This window comes from Triturus cristatus, chromosome 6 (assembly GCF_964204655.1).
Source record: "Triturus cristatus chromosome 6, aTriCri1.1, whole genome shotgun sequence".
Classification (NCBI taxonomy): domain Eukaryota; kingdom Metazoa; phylum Chordata; class Amphibia; order Caudata; family Salamandridae; genus Triturus; species Triturus cristatus.
In genome coordinates, this window is record NC_140589.1 from 1,613,890,533 (window position 1) to 1,613,906,637 (window position 16,105).

The window sequence follows — 16,105 nt, forward strand, 5'->3', positions numbered from 1 at the left end:
CAGTCAAGTGAGCGATGGTTTTCTATTCCGAATCCAAGTATGAAAGAAAGGACTGAATATGAGGAAAAATAGTGATGGTGGTTGTTTAAAATATAAAATAGTCAATCATGCATTGTAATAGGCCCCCATAGGAAGTGGAGAGATACACTAAACAGCCATTGGCAAGGCAGTGAGGCAAACATACTCATTTGGGCTAATCCAATTAAGATTGATGTCTCAATGCAGTGGTTGAAGGGGCGCTGAAAAAAAGCCCACTCTGCGTATTTTAAACAGGCCTTGCAGGCAGTTCCACTGTTAAGGCATATTTTTAAATAAAGCCTGCTGTTTTTTTTTCTCAAAAAGAAACATCAGTCCACCAATAAAAGATCCCATTTGGGATCATTGAGACACAGCCTATTTTTCTTCTCAGAGCTTCGAATCTCAAAAAACAACTCTTCCTTCGTTCTCAGATTTTACTTGGGAACCTTTGATAAACGGAAAATTATCTGTGTGTCGCTGCTAAAGTTATGAAAAAAATCCACCTTTCCGCATATAGCAATCCTAATGCACTCCATTGGGAACCAGGTTAAATTGATCCCATTGGCCACTAGAGGGCAGGCGAACCTTGCGTTTCTGTTCAGATTACTCTTTGGGAAGAAGTTGTGTTCGTAAACAATAATTCTAAATTTATATCGACAACTATATTGAATCGGAGGCAAAGCAAGGCTCATTACATAAATAATGTAATCTAACTAAACACATCTAAAGTTCTGAAGTCAAACACTGATTAATCGGGAGAAGGCAGAACAATCTACAGTCAACTAAAATTATGAGATTCGGAAAGTTATCTGATAAATGAACAGACATTTCGTCAGAGCATTCTATAGAATCTCGGAAAGATCCTGAAGAAAGACGTCTCCCTAAGGATGGCCAAGATGGCGAATATACCAATTAAACGTGGGACCATGTCATTACTATTAAGTCATAAAGACCTGCTTTGCACAACGGTGAGAGCAGGTGAACTGCTGGATTTGCACAGCACACCATTAACAACCTCTGAGCAGCATGATGATACCTCTTCAGAGGAAACGAAGAGGATGTCAACAGCACTTTTGTTTTAATTACAATGACTACTGAAAAAGCCGGTTGAAGGGAAGACTACGACTGTGTTTTAACATTTAAAGCAGTTTTCTCAGCTCGAAGGGTAATGTCGGTACGAAAAGAATAAAATATAGAATATACATAAGCACACGCGCCATATAGAGCAACTGTTACTAATAAACTCAAATGTGTATTACTGTATTGCAAAAGGGAAATTCCATATTTATAATACAATGTGTATACACATATGAGAAGATAGGAATATCTGCCTCAAAGACAGCACAAACCGACAGCTCTGCTAATAGTCACAAGGCTTCTTCAGTGTGATGTTACCCTTTCCAATAACTTAACTCCTTGCATCCTGCTCTTGCTTTAATACCTTATTTGAGGGTAAAACATAGGACAGGAGAAAAGGTGGGGAGGAGAAAGGAAGTCAGTAGAAGGTTTCACCTATCGGGAGTCATGGCCCATCTGCACACTCAATGATAATAAGTAGCATATTATGCTCACTCTTCACATAGGCATGAGGGTGTATATATAGATATATAGATATATACACACACACACACATATATATACATATATATATTATATATATATTATATTATATATATACATACACACACACATATATCTATTCACTTAAAAAACCATAGGTTTCACACATGTTATAGTTAGGTGGATATTTCACTCATAAAAAACCAATGAAATTCCCCTGTTATAGTTAGTGCAGATAACTATAACTCGCGCGACCGCAGTCCACTGCTCATGACGTCACATATTACATCACTCAAGACATGGTCAGTGGCATCACTCATGACATCACTGATGACATCATCCTTGTGATAGAGTGGCGGCCGCGCAAGTTATAGTTATCTGAACTAACTATAATGGGGGAATTTCATTGGTTTTTTATGAGTGAAATATCCACCTAACTATAACATGTGTGAAACCTATGGTTTTTTAAGTGAATTTGCAAGGTTTTTAAATGCTAATTCCTAACTATAACGTGTGTGAAACCTATGTTTTTTTCAGTGAATTTGTACGGTTTTTTAAATGCTAAGTTATGTATGTATTATTATTTTTTATATATATTTATTTTACAATAAACTACGTATTAAAAATGTTTAATTTTTTTTGGGGGGGGGCGTTTTCACCGTGCGCGCACGGAGCGCGCACCCCCGCGATTTAAAAAAAAAAAAATTAAAATGTTTTTTTCTGCCTTCGGGGTCCTTCAGGGACCCCCTGACAAAGGCTAGGGGGTCAGGAACTCTCTACCCTGCCCCCTTTTCACGTTCGCCACCTTCCTTTTTCACTCTCGCACTGAAAACAAACAAAATGGCGGCCGACACTTCCTGATTTCGACCGATTCGAACGTTGACTAACATTTAACCACCAATCAGAATTACGCTCGCGCACGTTAGGGTGCTCGCACATCCCTGAGCTGAGGACTACCTCTCTGCCAAATTTCAAGTAATTCTGTTCAGCCGTTCGAGCTGTACCTTGGACTAAAGGTCCCTATGGAAAATTGCATGGGGAAAACGCGTTTTGGGACCCCCCTTTTTCTCAGCCCCCGCTTGACGAATCCCCCCCGAGACTTTCAGGGTAGGAGCGGAGCGGAGCGCCCCACCTATTTTAAAAATTTCGCGAGGATTCGTCAACCGGCGCCAAAGTTATTCCAAATAAAATGTTGCGGATTTCCTATGGAAACACGGTCCTAACTATAACTATCTACTGGCGACCGCCAGTAGATAATATATATATACACACACACACATATATATATACACATATATATACACACACAGATATATATACACATATATATTATCTACTGGCGGTCGCCAGTAGATAGTTATAGTTAGGACCGTGTTTCCATAGGAAATCACAAAATTCTATTTTGAATAACTTTGGCGCCGGTTGACGAATCTTCGCGAAAGTTTCAAAACTAATGGGGCACTCCGCTCAGCTCCTACCCTGAAAGTCTCAGGGGGATTCGTCAAGCGGGGGCCGAGGAAAAAGGGGGGTCCCAAAACGCGTTTTCCCCATGCATTTTCCCATAGGACCTTTAGTCGAAGGAACAGCCCGAACGGCTGAAAAGAATTACTTGAAATTTGGCAGAGAGGTAGTCCTCAGGTCAGGGATGTGCCTTTTGCATATATGGAGTCAATCTGTTCAGTAGTTCCAGAGAAAATTGCATTAAAAAGCACATACATATCTATAGCCGCGCACTGTGCGCTCACCCTTACGTGCGCAAGCGTAATTCTGATTGGTTGTTACATGTCAGTCAACGTTCGATCGGTCGAAATCAGGAAGTGTTGTCCGCCATTTTGTTTGTTTTCAGTGCGAGAGTGGAAAAGGAAGGTGGCGTACATGAAAAGGGGGCGGGGTAGAGAGTTCCTGACCCCCTAGCCTTGGTCAGGGGGTCCCTGAAGGACCCCAAAGGCAGAAAAAAACATTTACATTTTTTTTTTTTAAATCGCGGGGGTGCGCGCACCGTGCACGCACGGTGAAAAACCATTAAACAAAAATAATAATTTTAATACGTAGTTTATTGAAAAATAAATATATAAAAAAAATAATAATACATACATAACTTAGCATTTAAAAAACCATACAAATTCACTGAAAAAAACCATAGGTTTCACACACGTTATAGTTAGGAATTAGCATTTAAAAAACCTTGCAAATTCACTTAAAAAACCATAGGTTTCACACATGTTATAGTTAGGTGGATATTTCACTCGTAAAAAAACAATGAAATTCCTCCGTTATAGTTAGTTGAGATAACTCTAACTCGCGCGACCGCCACTCTATCACAAGGATGATGTCATCAGTGATGTCATGAGTGATGCCACTGACCATGTCATGAAAGATGTAATATGTGACGTCATGAGCAGAGGATTACGGGCGCGCGAGTTATAGTTATCTCAACTATAACGGGGGAATTTCATTGGTTTTTTACGAGTGAAAAATCCACCTAACTGTAACATGTGTGAAACCTATGGTTTTTTAAGTGAATATATATATATATACACAAACATATAGTAGGGGACACAGCAAACAGCAAAGTACTTTCTTCTTTCCTTGGCTGCAAGTAGCCACTGCAGACCAACCCCAGACAGAAAACAGCACAGGGACAGTATTCCCCCTCACCTTCTCCGGCTCTTCTGCTTGGCAAAGGTTCCTCTTGATTCCCAGAAGTGATCCAAAAGTCTGGGGTCTGGGCCCCTTTTTTTATACTGTAAATCTCTTTGTTCTCTCCTGGCCCAGGGCTCTGAGCCCAGTCCAAACCAGTTCTGGGGGGCCCTTTGCACATGCACAACTAGCTCCATTGTCAGTGTGTACCCTGGCTCCAGACACACCATCATTGTGGAAGGCAGGCACAGCCCTATTCAGGTGCAGGTGCTACTCCTCCCACCAATCCAAATGCAGATCAGACCTATTCAGCCTAGCGCTGACTCATCCAGACTCTATGGAGCCACTGGACATCCCCAGTCACCGTCACTCCAAAGCCAGACAGTCAATACACATCCTAGCAGAGGCACACTGGATGGCTAAGCAAGAAAATACCTACTTTCTAAAAGTGGTATTTTCAAACAAAGAATGTAAAAATCACCCCCACTAAAAGATGCATTTTAACATTCTGAGTTCAGGCATGCTAAACTTTATTTTCCTATCTCGTTCCCAGGGGCAGTTTTGCTCATAAGAGTTTATAAGCACACTACCTATTCTATCCTATGGGGACAGATAGCCTTACATTAGTGAAAAACGAGTATTTCACTTACAGAATATGCCACACACATCAGAGCATGCCCTACCTTTCACATACACTGCACCCTGCCCACAAGGGTACCTTGGGCCTACCTTAGGGGTGACTAACATGTAAGAAAGGGAAGGTTAAGGCCTGGCAAGTGGGTGCACTTGCCAAGTTGACATAGCAGTACTAGACTGCACACAGGCTCTGCAATGGGAGGCATGCGTTACATTTACAGGCTGCTTATGTGGGTGGCACAATCAGTGCTGCAGGCCCACTAGCAGCATTTGATTTACAGGCCCTGCGCGCACACAGAGTGCACTGTACTAGGGACTGACGAATAAATCAAATCAGCCAAATATGGAAACACCAATCTATAGATGCATTTTACAGGGACAGCATATGCACTTTAGTACTGATCAGCAGTGGTAAAGTGCCCAGAGTCATAAACCAACAAAAACAGGTCAGAAACAGAAGGCCACAAAGCAACAAAAATTAACATTTTATGGCCAACGAAGTCCTTACGCCGGGTGGAACTTTTAGCACCTTTGCTTGGTCATGATATCTACATTCAGACCTTGGGCCTAATTTTGACTTTAGCAGACAGTGTGAGTACCATTGCCATGGCGAAATACTTAACTCCCACAGTGGCAAGGGTAATCTGCCCATTACATTTAGAGCTGTCCACTGGGCGACCGGATATCTCCTACATTTACAGGACCCACCATGATGCAAGGTCCCACTGAGTTCTTGGAAGTCCAACATGTTGTAAATCCTACATTTTCTGAGTTTCTGTAGCAGTTTCTCTTGGTCACTTCTAAGACTCCCAGGACCTTAGAGGCAGCACCTATGGTCCGGGACACACTCCAACAGAGGCCACCAGCAAGGCCCAGGTCAGGTGCAGTTGCTAGTAGTCAGCTGGGCCCATCATCAAAAAGGCTGTTTCAGCTTGTGTCCCTGGTAGCCACACAGGAAATCATCCCACTGTCCCTTGGAATTCACTTCATGATCCTAGGTAAAAGAGGGAGCAGGTCGAACTCTTCAAATCACCCCATAGGTCTACTACAGCAAGTCCATTCTTCTTCTGTTTATCCACAGGTCCAGAGAATGCTATGATAAGTTGTGGGTGAGGTGCAAAGGGTAAACCTTCCCACTTTTGCAACAATCCTTTGAGGTGGCTTGTGTGACAGCCAAGGGTGTGTTTAGGGAAACGAGCAGTCCTCTCGTCCTTCATTATACCAAACTTGCTCTGGGACCTTCTCCACTCTGACTACTGAGAACCTAGGAAACTAAAGGTCTCCCTATACACTTATAATGAAGGGGAAGGTCTCTACCTGGTCCATTTCAAGTTAATGAAGGTCCTGAACCCTCCCAACGACCCTTGATGAGCTGATATGTGAAACTTACTTCACACCCAGGTCTTCCAGCCAAAAAGCCTATGCCACTGTTTCACACCACTTCAGGGGAAGCATTGACAGGCCAGCTGCTAGCAGTGTGATGCTAATTAGTCTACTGGAGGTGCAGGAAGAGAAAGTCGAGCTTTGTAAAAGTCACTTTTCATAAATATTTATTAGAAATCCAACTTCACCACTGTATTGGATTTTTAATAAGCATTAAAAAAATGTTTGAAATATTCCAGTAGTTTGTCACAAACCAAAGATAGCAGATGTATGCTTTCCTGAACTTTATATATATTTTTTTCATATGACACAAACCGCCCTCAACAGTGAAAATAAAATATCTTTTGGGTCTGGGCACTGTAGGTATTGTTAAGACTGCATCTTGTGTGACAACATTTCAGCCACTGGCTTCACACGCACATTAATCCTGCGTAGTGCCGGTGGCTGGAATCTCACCTGGGATGCCCAAGTGCTTTTCTGGTTTCACACTCCTTTCTCCACCCATTCCTGAGGGACCTGCTCATCAGCATTCTGCGGCACGTTGGTGTCATCTTGGATATTTGATATTATCCAATTCCACAATGGTAAGGGTGAGTGGTTCCAATGGGAACCTGTCACTTCCAGGTTATATACCTACATATAAGCAGAGCCAGCCTCATCAGAGGTGCGTTGCAAATTATGTCTCTACTTAATTAGTGTTACTTGTGCTCCATTTTTATCACCTTCTAATTCCTGTTTTTTCATTCCTTTTTGTAGGATTTACATATTGCTTCGGTGTTGGAAATTTATCAGGCTTGGTGTTTTCCTAGGAGGTCTTTTTTGCCGCAGCCTTTTCCTCCATCAGCAGTGGTTCTAGAGGCTCTTGCTCACTGATGGTAGACTTACACTAAACAGTACAGTGTCTGTGGAACAGAATTGCCGATCCTGGGGGTCAAGATCTCATGCATTCACAGAAATTTGTCCTGACCGGCTCGTGACATGTATATGCCAACACTAAATTTGTGCATGTAGCGCTTTTAAATGCAAGTATCCCTGCCTTGTGTGATACAAGGCCTATTTAGGAGTGACTAAGTTAAAAGTAGTGTTCTTTTCCTGTCAAAAAGGGTTATTGTGACAGGCTTCACTGTAGTCTGGCTAAATATGTAGGTCTGAAGCCATGTTCACAGGTGATACTTTACTTTCCATGCCGTTGCTGTATTTTCCTGTACTACATACAATGGCCTTACTGCACGGTTACATGTCAGCTGGGGATTAGATCATTTTAATGACTCTCTACAAGCTCTAGGGACAGGTGAGCCAGTCATGGGTCACTTTCCATGTGGTTCCTGTTCTATTTGTAATTTTACCCAACACACAAAACAGTTGGACCTTGGCCTGAAAACACTATGGTCGTTATCTAGCCACACTAACTGTAACTAATATATTTGATCAGATGTCCTTGTGAGATGCTCTATGTGGGGATGATGACCCGCAAGCTAAAAACTAGAATTATCGAAAATAGAAGTTTGGTAAAATTAAAGAAATCAAATACGAAACTAACAAGACACTTTCTGGTGGCCAGACATACTGAGGATGACATCAAAGGGGTGATTTTGGATAAACCCTAGTAATGTAGAGAGATGGGCCCAGTTGGTAAAGTTCTGTTCCACAGGGAGCAGCATTCGGTGTTCAGATTATGTAGCCACGTGAGGGTCTCAACAATGACATTCCGTGGTGCTCTCTATAGGACAGAATCCGCACAAGCTACACCTAGCTACTGTATGACATTCATATTATATAATTTACCATTAACTAAGACACATGTATATTGCCACAGTGTCAGTGCTGTCCTGAAGTGCCTAGGGAACATACTATTGGCCTTAAGATCCTATAGGGTGGTGACATGTTTCTAGCTCTCTTGCCATTTTACTTTATTTTATTTTATTCTGGTTCATCTCATGCTATGACATGGATGTGTTAATTGCCAGTACACCCTCCAAAAAGAGTCCGTGTTCACCCTGTTCCGTTAGGAGATTGTTGAAAATAGCAAGTGGGAGCAACAATTCCTATTAATACCCTAAGGGTACTTCCGGGTTACTGGGCAGAGGGTTAAAAGAGACGCTGTATCTCGCGCGTTCACTCCAGCCAGACATTTCCAACGCAGAAGCGATAAGAAGCGTGTAAGGTGAGCTACATCGGCTGCACCCGAGTGTGTGTATGACTGATAATCATTAAATACGGTGACGTTAGTCGTGGCTCCGTCAGGCCTTATTTTGCTAATACATATGTTTTCTTCCTATCTGAAATATGGTTTTGCAATTTTAACTTCACTCATTCAGTTGTGGAGCTTTAGTTTGCTACTAAGGTGTAAGTCTCCCTGGGTGCCGGGGCTTTTTCTCACATGTGCACCTTGACTACTGTGCGAGATTCGACATGGCCTGTGTTGCCACAACCCCTGCACCTTTTACGTTTTACCTTACATCCCACACTGATAAGTGATAGTCACACTGCATTGAGTTGCCCATTCTGGGTGGCTCTAAGGAGCGTCATATATATTTCTATTTTGCCATAAAACGGGACTATTGATATCACGTCTTGGCCTTTCTATTCCACTTTTGCCCCTGCGTGTCAGTTCCCCTCCAGCACAATAATAGTACAGTAAGACTGAGATAATGACTTTGCCTTCGTGGCCAAAACTCCTGCAGTTTGTAAAGTTTTTATCCTTTTTTCTTTTCTATTACTATACCCATGGTATGGGTGTTGATATATTGTCCATAGAATGATGTGTCCCCTCTTTATTTTAATCGTACTTCTTCTGTATATACAGAGAGTTCTACATGCTGGGAAATGTCTGACGACAGTTGAGTGGATCCTTGCCTGCATGCTGATGGTAGTGTCGTGTTATATGCTCACTGGGAGCACATACACACTCAACACACAGTTTGCAGTGTTGGTGGTGGACACTGGTGTTGTACATTGAATATGAGGAACTGTGTTTACTATAATGTTAATTTTTGTAATGTCTCTTACAGTGTGATTTGGACCGTTTAGGATGATGGTGCCACAAGAACAGCTTTTGAGCTGACGGTATGGCCCTAATATATATTTTTTTTTGTTATTCTAAACACTACATGTAGCAGAGGGGCATACATTCTTTGGTCCCGAGGAATGCTTTGAACTTTTCAGTCTTACATGGCAGAAACATGTTGACCATAAGATAGGGTAATATCTATATCCCTATTTCACTATGCCTTTTTATTCCTATCCACTGGGGGCACCAGAATAAAGTTGTTCACCACTCAGGAGATAGTTTTATTCACTTTTTTCTTTGCAATCTGCCCCTCACTCCGCCCACATAGGAAGTAGACCATTAGGTGCTGTAGAACACCCCTGCTCCTCTCCCACGGGAGAGTTGTTGCACACACTGGGTACCTTGCGCCCCCAGTGTACGAAGGGGACACTATGATAAGCATGTCACCCTAGTGTGAGTGAGGGTTCTCGTCCAAACATAACCAGTTCTCCTCATTTTTAGGTCTCGCCTTGCTATCGCGTAAGCGATTGCGAGGCGAGACTATTGTAAAAGGGCATTTCAAAGTGCTCCCAAAAAGCGGATTGCATTGCTAGCTCGCGCACAATCACGCGCTTGGTGCCGCCATGCACTCCGCTTTTTGGGAGCACTTCAAAGGGTTTGCTCCCCCGCCCCCAAGCGCGCGCGCGCCACGCTCCGCCGGGCTTGTCTTTTTTTTTTTTTTTAACTTTAAGCGCGAGCCGCGCGTGCGGCCAATGCTTGTTGTACTAAGTTTCAAACTAGCTCCTCTAAAATGACTCTCCCTGAAACAAAAACAGAAGCTCAAATACGGTGTCTGTTTCATGGAAAGGGTGGTTTACTAACCTTCATTTTAACTTCTTGGTGTTGGCAGGTATGGTCTGGCCCCTCCCCCCGCGACCTTTCCCGTGGTACGCTCTGACACCTGATAAGAAGGCGGCGTGGGTGAGTAACTAGACTGTTTTACTGCTCAGTGGGGATGAATCAAAGTGAGGTGGAGAGACGCGGCACCCAGCAACAGGAGGAGAAGCACCACCAGGATGTGGGGCTCGCAGACCCCGTCGCTGCTGTGGAGCAGGGCTCGGACCAGCGGGCCTGTCAGTGCTCAGAGGGGAGGGAGGAGACCCTCAAAGGCTGCTGCCCCGCGCCCTCCCCGGCGTGCCTGTTACTCCTCAGTGATGAGGTGCTGCTGCTGGTGCTGGACCCCTTCTCCCTGCTGCGGGCCCCCTGCACGTGCACCGTGCTGTGGCGCGTCTGCTCCACCGCCTCCCTCTGGCGCAAGCACTGCACGGTTAGTCCCGCACAAGAGTTTGGTGTTAACTGCTGTAGACGGGTTTAAGTGGGCTGGGTTCTGCCGGTACTCAGCACCGGCAGTTCTAAAAAGCAGGTGCGGAGACGGTTCTCTATCGGGCTCTCCATTTTTTGTTTAAGTTAGCGAATGCGTTAATAGTTTTATAACGGCAGCTGCATGTCCGCTTAGTTCACTAGGGAACGGGCTATTGTACCAAACCGCGCTTCCTTAAGGGCTAGCGCAGCGATGTATACCTGGCAAGAGTTTATGAGGAACGATATTAGTTTTTTTAACGGCCATGTGTTATTTTCCACCATTACATTGCATCCTGAGGCGTGTAGTTTTCGTTTCCGGTTGTGTACGCCTTGACATTGGCCATTGGCTAAAGGTCCAGGACTGGTTACAGGGCGGGTCCACTCGCAGTCTTGCATGATAAACGATCGCCAATATTTTCGTAAACAGCTGAAAAGTAATGGTTTAGAATGCTGCATTGGTTTGATGGCCCGCGCTAAAGATGCACGCATTCCTCAAAGAAACCACGCAGGTGGTGGTGTGCGCGGCGCTGTGCAAACGCTCTGATGAATTACATTACTGATCTTAAATGATAGATAAGAAACTTGATTTTTTTTTTTATGATGTCACAGGAAGTGGTGATATTACCTGTGAAGGGCATGTGGATGGGGGTCTGAGCAGCCAAGCTTTTTGCCGCCTGCATGGGTGAAGGTGAGGTTAGCTTCTGTTAATGGCGGGTTAGCGGCTTGAGTGGATGGGGTAGCTGCGAGGGACATCTGGGATCTGTGGTGGGTCCTATGTGCGTCTTGGTGGATCTGTGAAGTTGTGGGTGTCGAGGGGCGAGTGGGTTCCAGAAGGGATGGCTTGTGAGGAAAGGAAGGCACTGAGAGTCCCCTGAGAGAGAACAATAGAGAGAGGCAAGGACAGTGATGCAGGAGTCTATGTTGGTGGATAACAATGCCAGGCGTGGAAGAGATTTGGCGATCAGCCTTGCTCGAGTGTGTTTCGTGCAAATACCTGTGGGACTTTCCAGTCAGGATCTTGGAGAGCTAGAAAGTTGTTTGTGTGCTGCATGAATTCGCTAGCACCAGGCAAACTACAACTGGTGTAGATATCTAATTAAGCAGCTTTCCCTTCTTTGGTGTGGATCAGTTTCAGGCCTGCGCAAAGCTCTGAAGTCTTGCTCACCGGCTGCTATTCATTCAAGCCCGATGGTTCTCTTCCTTGGGTACACCAGGGAAAAGACTCGTCCTCTTTCCATCAATTGGTTCTCTTCAAAGGGTAGCTTCTAGTCAGTTCAGTGAATGAATGACTGTGCACAGCAAAGCTAAACATGTCAGCCTGGGGAGCGATGACTAATCCAAGAACGACTGACTGCGTGATAGTGTGGAAAAGGCTGCTTTAATAAAACTGGTGCACACGCTTTATACCTACCTTGACTCTACCCTTTACATACTAACTCAATCTGGCCTCCCTATACATTTTTATAACTTTCCAAATCCTCCTCCCCTAAGCAACTCTTCCCAACCAAACACAATCCAGTTCCAACTCTCCTGACTCAAACTCCCTGCATCCAAACCTCGTGCATACAGCACTGTTGCCACTCATTCCATTAATAAACTCTGCCCCCCCTAAACTTCAACTGGGTCTAAACATGATCAATGTTTTTTGCAATAACTCTTGAACTTGTGTACCAAACTGACACCAGACCCCCCCCCCCTTCCCCCACATAAAAAATGTGTACTTTGCCAACCGGCAAATGCAGCATCTCCACCAAAGCACTTCGTACCTGCATCAAATACAGCCCCCCCCCATTGATGGACAGATGTACCCTGTCGTCATAAAAAAAAAACCTCCAGCAACTCATATTTGATATCGGAATGTTCCATAAATATCAATTCCTCCGCTTTGCAAAACTTCCGCAGTTTTCTTTTCCCTTTCCTTTGTTCCCTGTCAATAGCCCAGGTTTCTTTGCCCCACCAAACTCCTCTCAGCATTAACTGACAGAGCAACAGTGGTACCATACCAAAACACTTATTTGCATCAAATCTTCCTTATGTTCACCAGCCCTTTTAACTGCACTAAAACAAGTCTCCCAGGTGCAAAACCAGGAGGCTGCCCTTCACCAAAACATTTTGTTGTTTACCTTCCATGCCACCTTGCTGACTGAATGTGCCCCTCTGGGGACCGCACTGAGTAAGCATGTGCTCCACCGCACTTGGAGCAATCAAGCCGATATTAGCAATGCTCCCACAAACCATGTCCCCAATTGCTACCAAGGCACGCCTGCTCCCCTCTTGTCCCCGACCTGCCCCATCCAAACTACCTGGGTGGGATGCCCTCGCACGGGCTTGTAGGCCAGCCACTAATTTTATAAGCCGATGGGGCTAACCGCTTGGGCGTCAAACTCTGAAGAAACCACTCATTGTCTAGCTGTCCCCAAAACTCCATCTTTCATTTCAGCGAGCACCACACCTTCCGCGGATCTCTGCTTTGTCTCTCTACATGTGGGCCACCCGCTGCTTGCAGGGCCCCCTCTGCTAGCAGGTCCAACCAGCCTGCCTCCTTTAATACCTGCAGAGCCTGGCACACACTCTGGTTAAGCCATGGCTAATATCAAATTTCTAAACTGTGTATAAAATCCACTGTACAGCAAATGAACCACTAATCGAAACCATTAACAAACAAGCATTTGCAATGCAATAGGTCTCGCATTATAAAAGTGTGAGCAGTTGGCATTGCTGATAATAATGCAACACTAGCTATTGGCTTTGTAAATGATAATGGCATTTATTTATATGTTTGTTTTATAAAATAGATTAAAAAAGGCATTGTCATGAACAATGCCAATAGCATAAACTTTTGCAAATGCGAGACCTATTGCATTGCAAATGCTTGTTACTCTTTACCCCTCTAGGCCATACATAGTGTGTTTTTATATGATTAGTCAATTTTGCCATATTTTAGGTGTCACAGTTCATACACTGCGCCCTGGACGGCAGAGCCACAATGTACAGATTAATAAAAAATGCAATACTAATCAGATTGTGAGAAAATACCTCTTTTGTCTCATCATTCCCATTTTTTAGCTAACACTAGTTTCTATTTTGTATTAAAGACAAGTGGAAATAGGCCATTCCCCCAAAGCACCACAAGGTTAAAATTCAGTCCCCACCACTATTATAGTACTGGCACCCACATATCACTGTTGAGATACGTGCTTGCTGCTAAAATATGATGATTTCCTGTAGGTCAAAGGTTTGATTGTAAGCAGGTCTAGCTATCCCTGTGTGATCCATAAATAAATGAATAGAATAATATTAACTCGGCCTGGGCAGAATTTTTGATTATGCCAGAGTAATCTGTGTGATTTTGATAATTCTGTGTTACTATTTGATTAGCAAATACCGATAATTATTTGATTATTCCATCTCACGTAATTAAGAGTAATTTGGGGGTAAATATACTACAGCAATATCACATTTAGCAAGCGTGAGTAGTCACTCATGTTCGCTATGTGTGTTCTGCTGCATTTAGCACAGTTTCTTAAAATGCATCCTCGCAATTATTATGGACACGAGGGGGAATTTTTGCACTACGAAATAAAGCTAAACGCAGAATTACTCTTCTCATGTAATTCAAGCATAATCTCGTAAAAGTCTTAGGTAATTCCATGTGATTATGCCACACTGAGTTATGTGAATCATGCCCACTCCTAATGTTAGCACCTGCTATTTTCAGTTTTATGAACCTGAAAAATCCATTACAGCAAGTCATCAAAAGCATTCGCAATGCAATAGGTCTCGCATTTGTCAGAGTTAGAGGCGTTGTACATGCCAGTGTCTTTTACCTATGTGTTTTGGTTTGGAGTGTAGGGGATATATGAAGAAAGACACAGCTGCAGCACTGCCTAGAGGAGTTAGAATGAGGAATTACCAGTGGGACCAGAGAAGCAGCTACAGCACTGTCTAGAGGATTCAGAAAGAGGAATTTCCAATGAGACAAGAGAAGCAGGTAGCAGCACTGTGTAGAGGACTTATAATGAGAAATTATCGACGGGACCAGAGAAGTGGCTAGCAGCACTGCCTAGATGACATAAAATGAGGAATTACTGACAAGACCAGAGAAGCAGCTGCAGCACTGTCTAGAGGACGTAGAATGAGGAATTACCAATGAGACCAGAGAAGCCGCTAGCAGCAGTTCCTAGGGGACAAGAATGAGGAATTACCAATGGGAACAGAGACACAGCTGCAGCACTGCCTATAGCACATAAAATGTGTGAATTACCGACGGGACCAGAGCAACAGCTGCAGAACTGTGTAGAGGCTTTATAATGAGGAATTACAATGAGACCAGAGAAGCAGCTAGCAGCAGTTCCTAGGGGACTAAGAATGAGGAATTACCACTGGAAACAGAGACACAGCTGCAGCACTGCCCTGTTCACCTTCAGAAGACATTATCATTTCAATAAAATCTAATTATTTTTTGTTCACATTTTAAAGACAGGTCTTGGTTAAATGACTCCTTCACGTAAATTTCACTTGAAAGTTTGTTTATGGCTCCCATTTAATAAGTCAGTAAGGCCTCTTGGTGGGTTAACTACCTGTTAGGCTTTCAGAGGTCCACTCGCCTTTTAAAAGTCGATAAACAGTGCCCCACTGCACAGGGATAACAAAAGCACCTGCTACTGGGAGGACATGCATCAAGACCATAACAGAAAGCACTGCATAAATATTTGTTCATGTTAACAAAACAGGTAAAATGTATTTGGTCGGTTTGAGTAAGGTATATGGCTCCTGGAGGAGAGGAGACTGGGAGAATCACAGGTCCATATGAGGCAGTCATTTGTTTAACCTGAGCACATACTGTTGGGGTCAGACTATGACACATGATGAACATAGCCTAACATATTTGAACAAGTGCTTTAAATGGTCAGGCCCTTGTAACAAGTGCCTGCACTTCTTTAATTTGAATTGTAGTGTACCTGCACTTCTCAGGACAGGAAGGGGTGGTTGGGATCATGTACCAGCTTCCCCGCTTGACCACATTGTGTTATCCTGGGCAACTCGCATGTTTCAGTTGTATCACTTACATTATTTGAAAAAAAACTGCCAGCATTTAGAAAGCCGCTGACCACCAGGTTAAAGAAAGATGGTTCGCAGATAGTGCAAAGGGCTGTATTTGTGTAGATATTACTGAAAGAAAAGAGGTGAATGGAGGAGGAGAGAGTGTAATAGCTTCTGTGTGTAAATGGAACAAGTTGCAACAGCCTACACCTTCAAAAAAATGCATTGGGCCTGTACGATGGGCCAGTGATTGCGAGAATAGCCACTCGTGCTAGTGATTTAGATTGTTTATACCCAATTCTCTTGACACACCAACCACTCCCAGTTTAAAGCTTAACAGCGACCCTATCCACCCACAACCAATCTAATATATTACCAAAAATAAACAGATAGTAGAGGTGGGACGCAGGAGAGCCCACAAATTACATAGCAGCCAAGCGAAGGATCAAGCTTGACTCTTAGGGCCCATGCACG

General features: G+C 43.7%; 1 protein-coding gene and 1 long non-coding RNA gene across 4 annotated transcripts in view; one reads left to right on the plus strand and one right to left on the minus strand.

The window, feature by feature from the left end:
- TTC7A (tetratricopeptide repeat domain 7A) overlaps positions 1-16,105 on the minus strand; it is a 1,536,967-nt gene that overhangs the window by 1,075,023 nt on the left and 445,839 nt on the right. The gene's annotated exons all lie outside the window — the stretch shown is intronic.
- LOC146821716 (uncharacterized) overlaps positions 1-16,105 on the plus strand; it is a 127,032-nt gene that overhangs the window by 87,030 nt on the left and 23,897 nt on the right. The window contains exons 3-4 of the long non-coding RNA XR_014963194.1: positions 9,249-9,303; positions 10,137-10,207. This is a non-coding gene — a long non-coding RNA (uncharacterized LOC146821716). The remainder of the gene's footprint in view (positions 1-9,248; positions 9,304-10,136; positions 10,208-16,105) is intronic.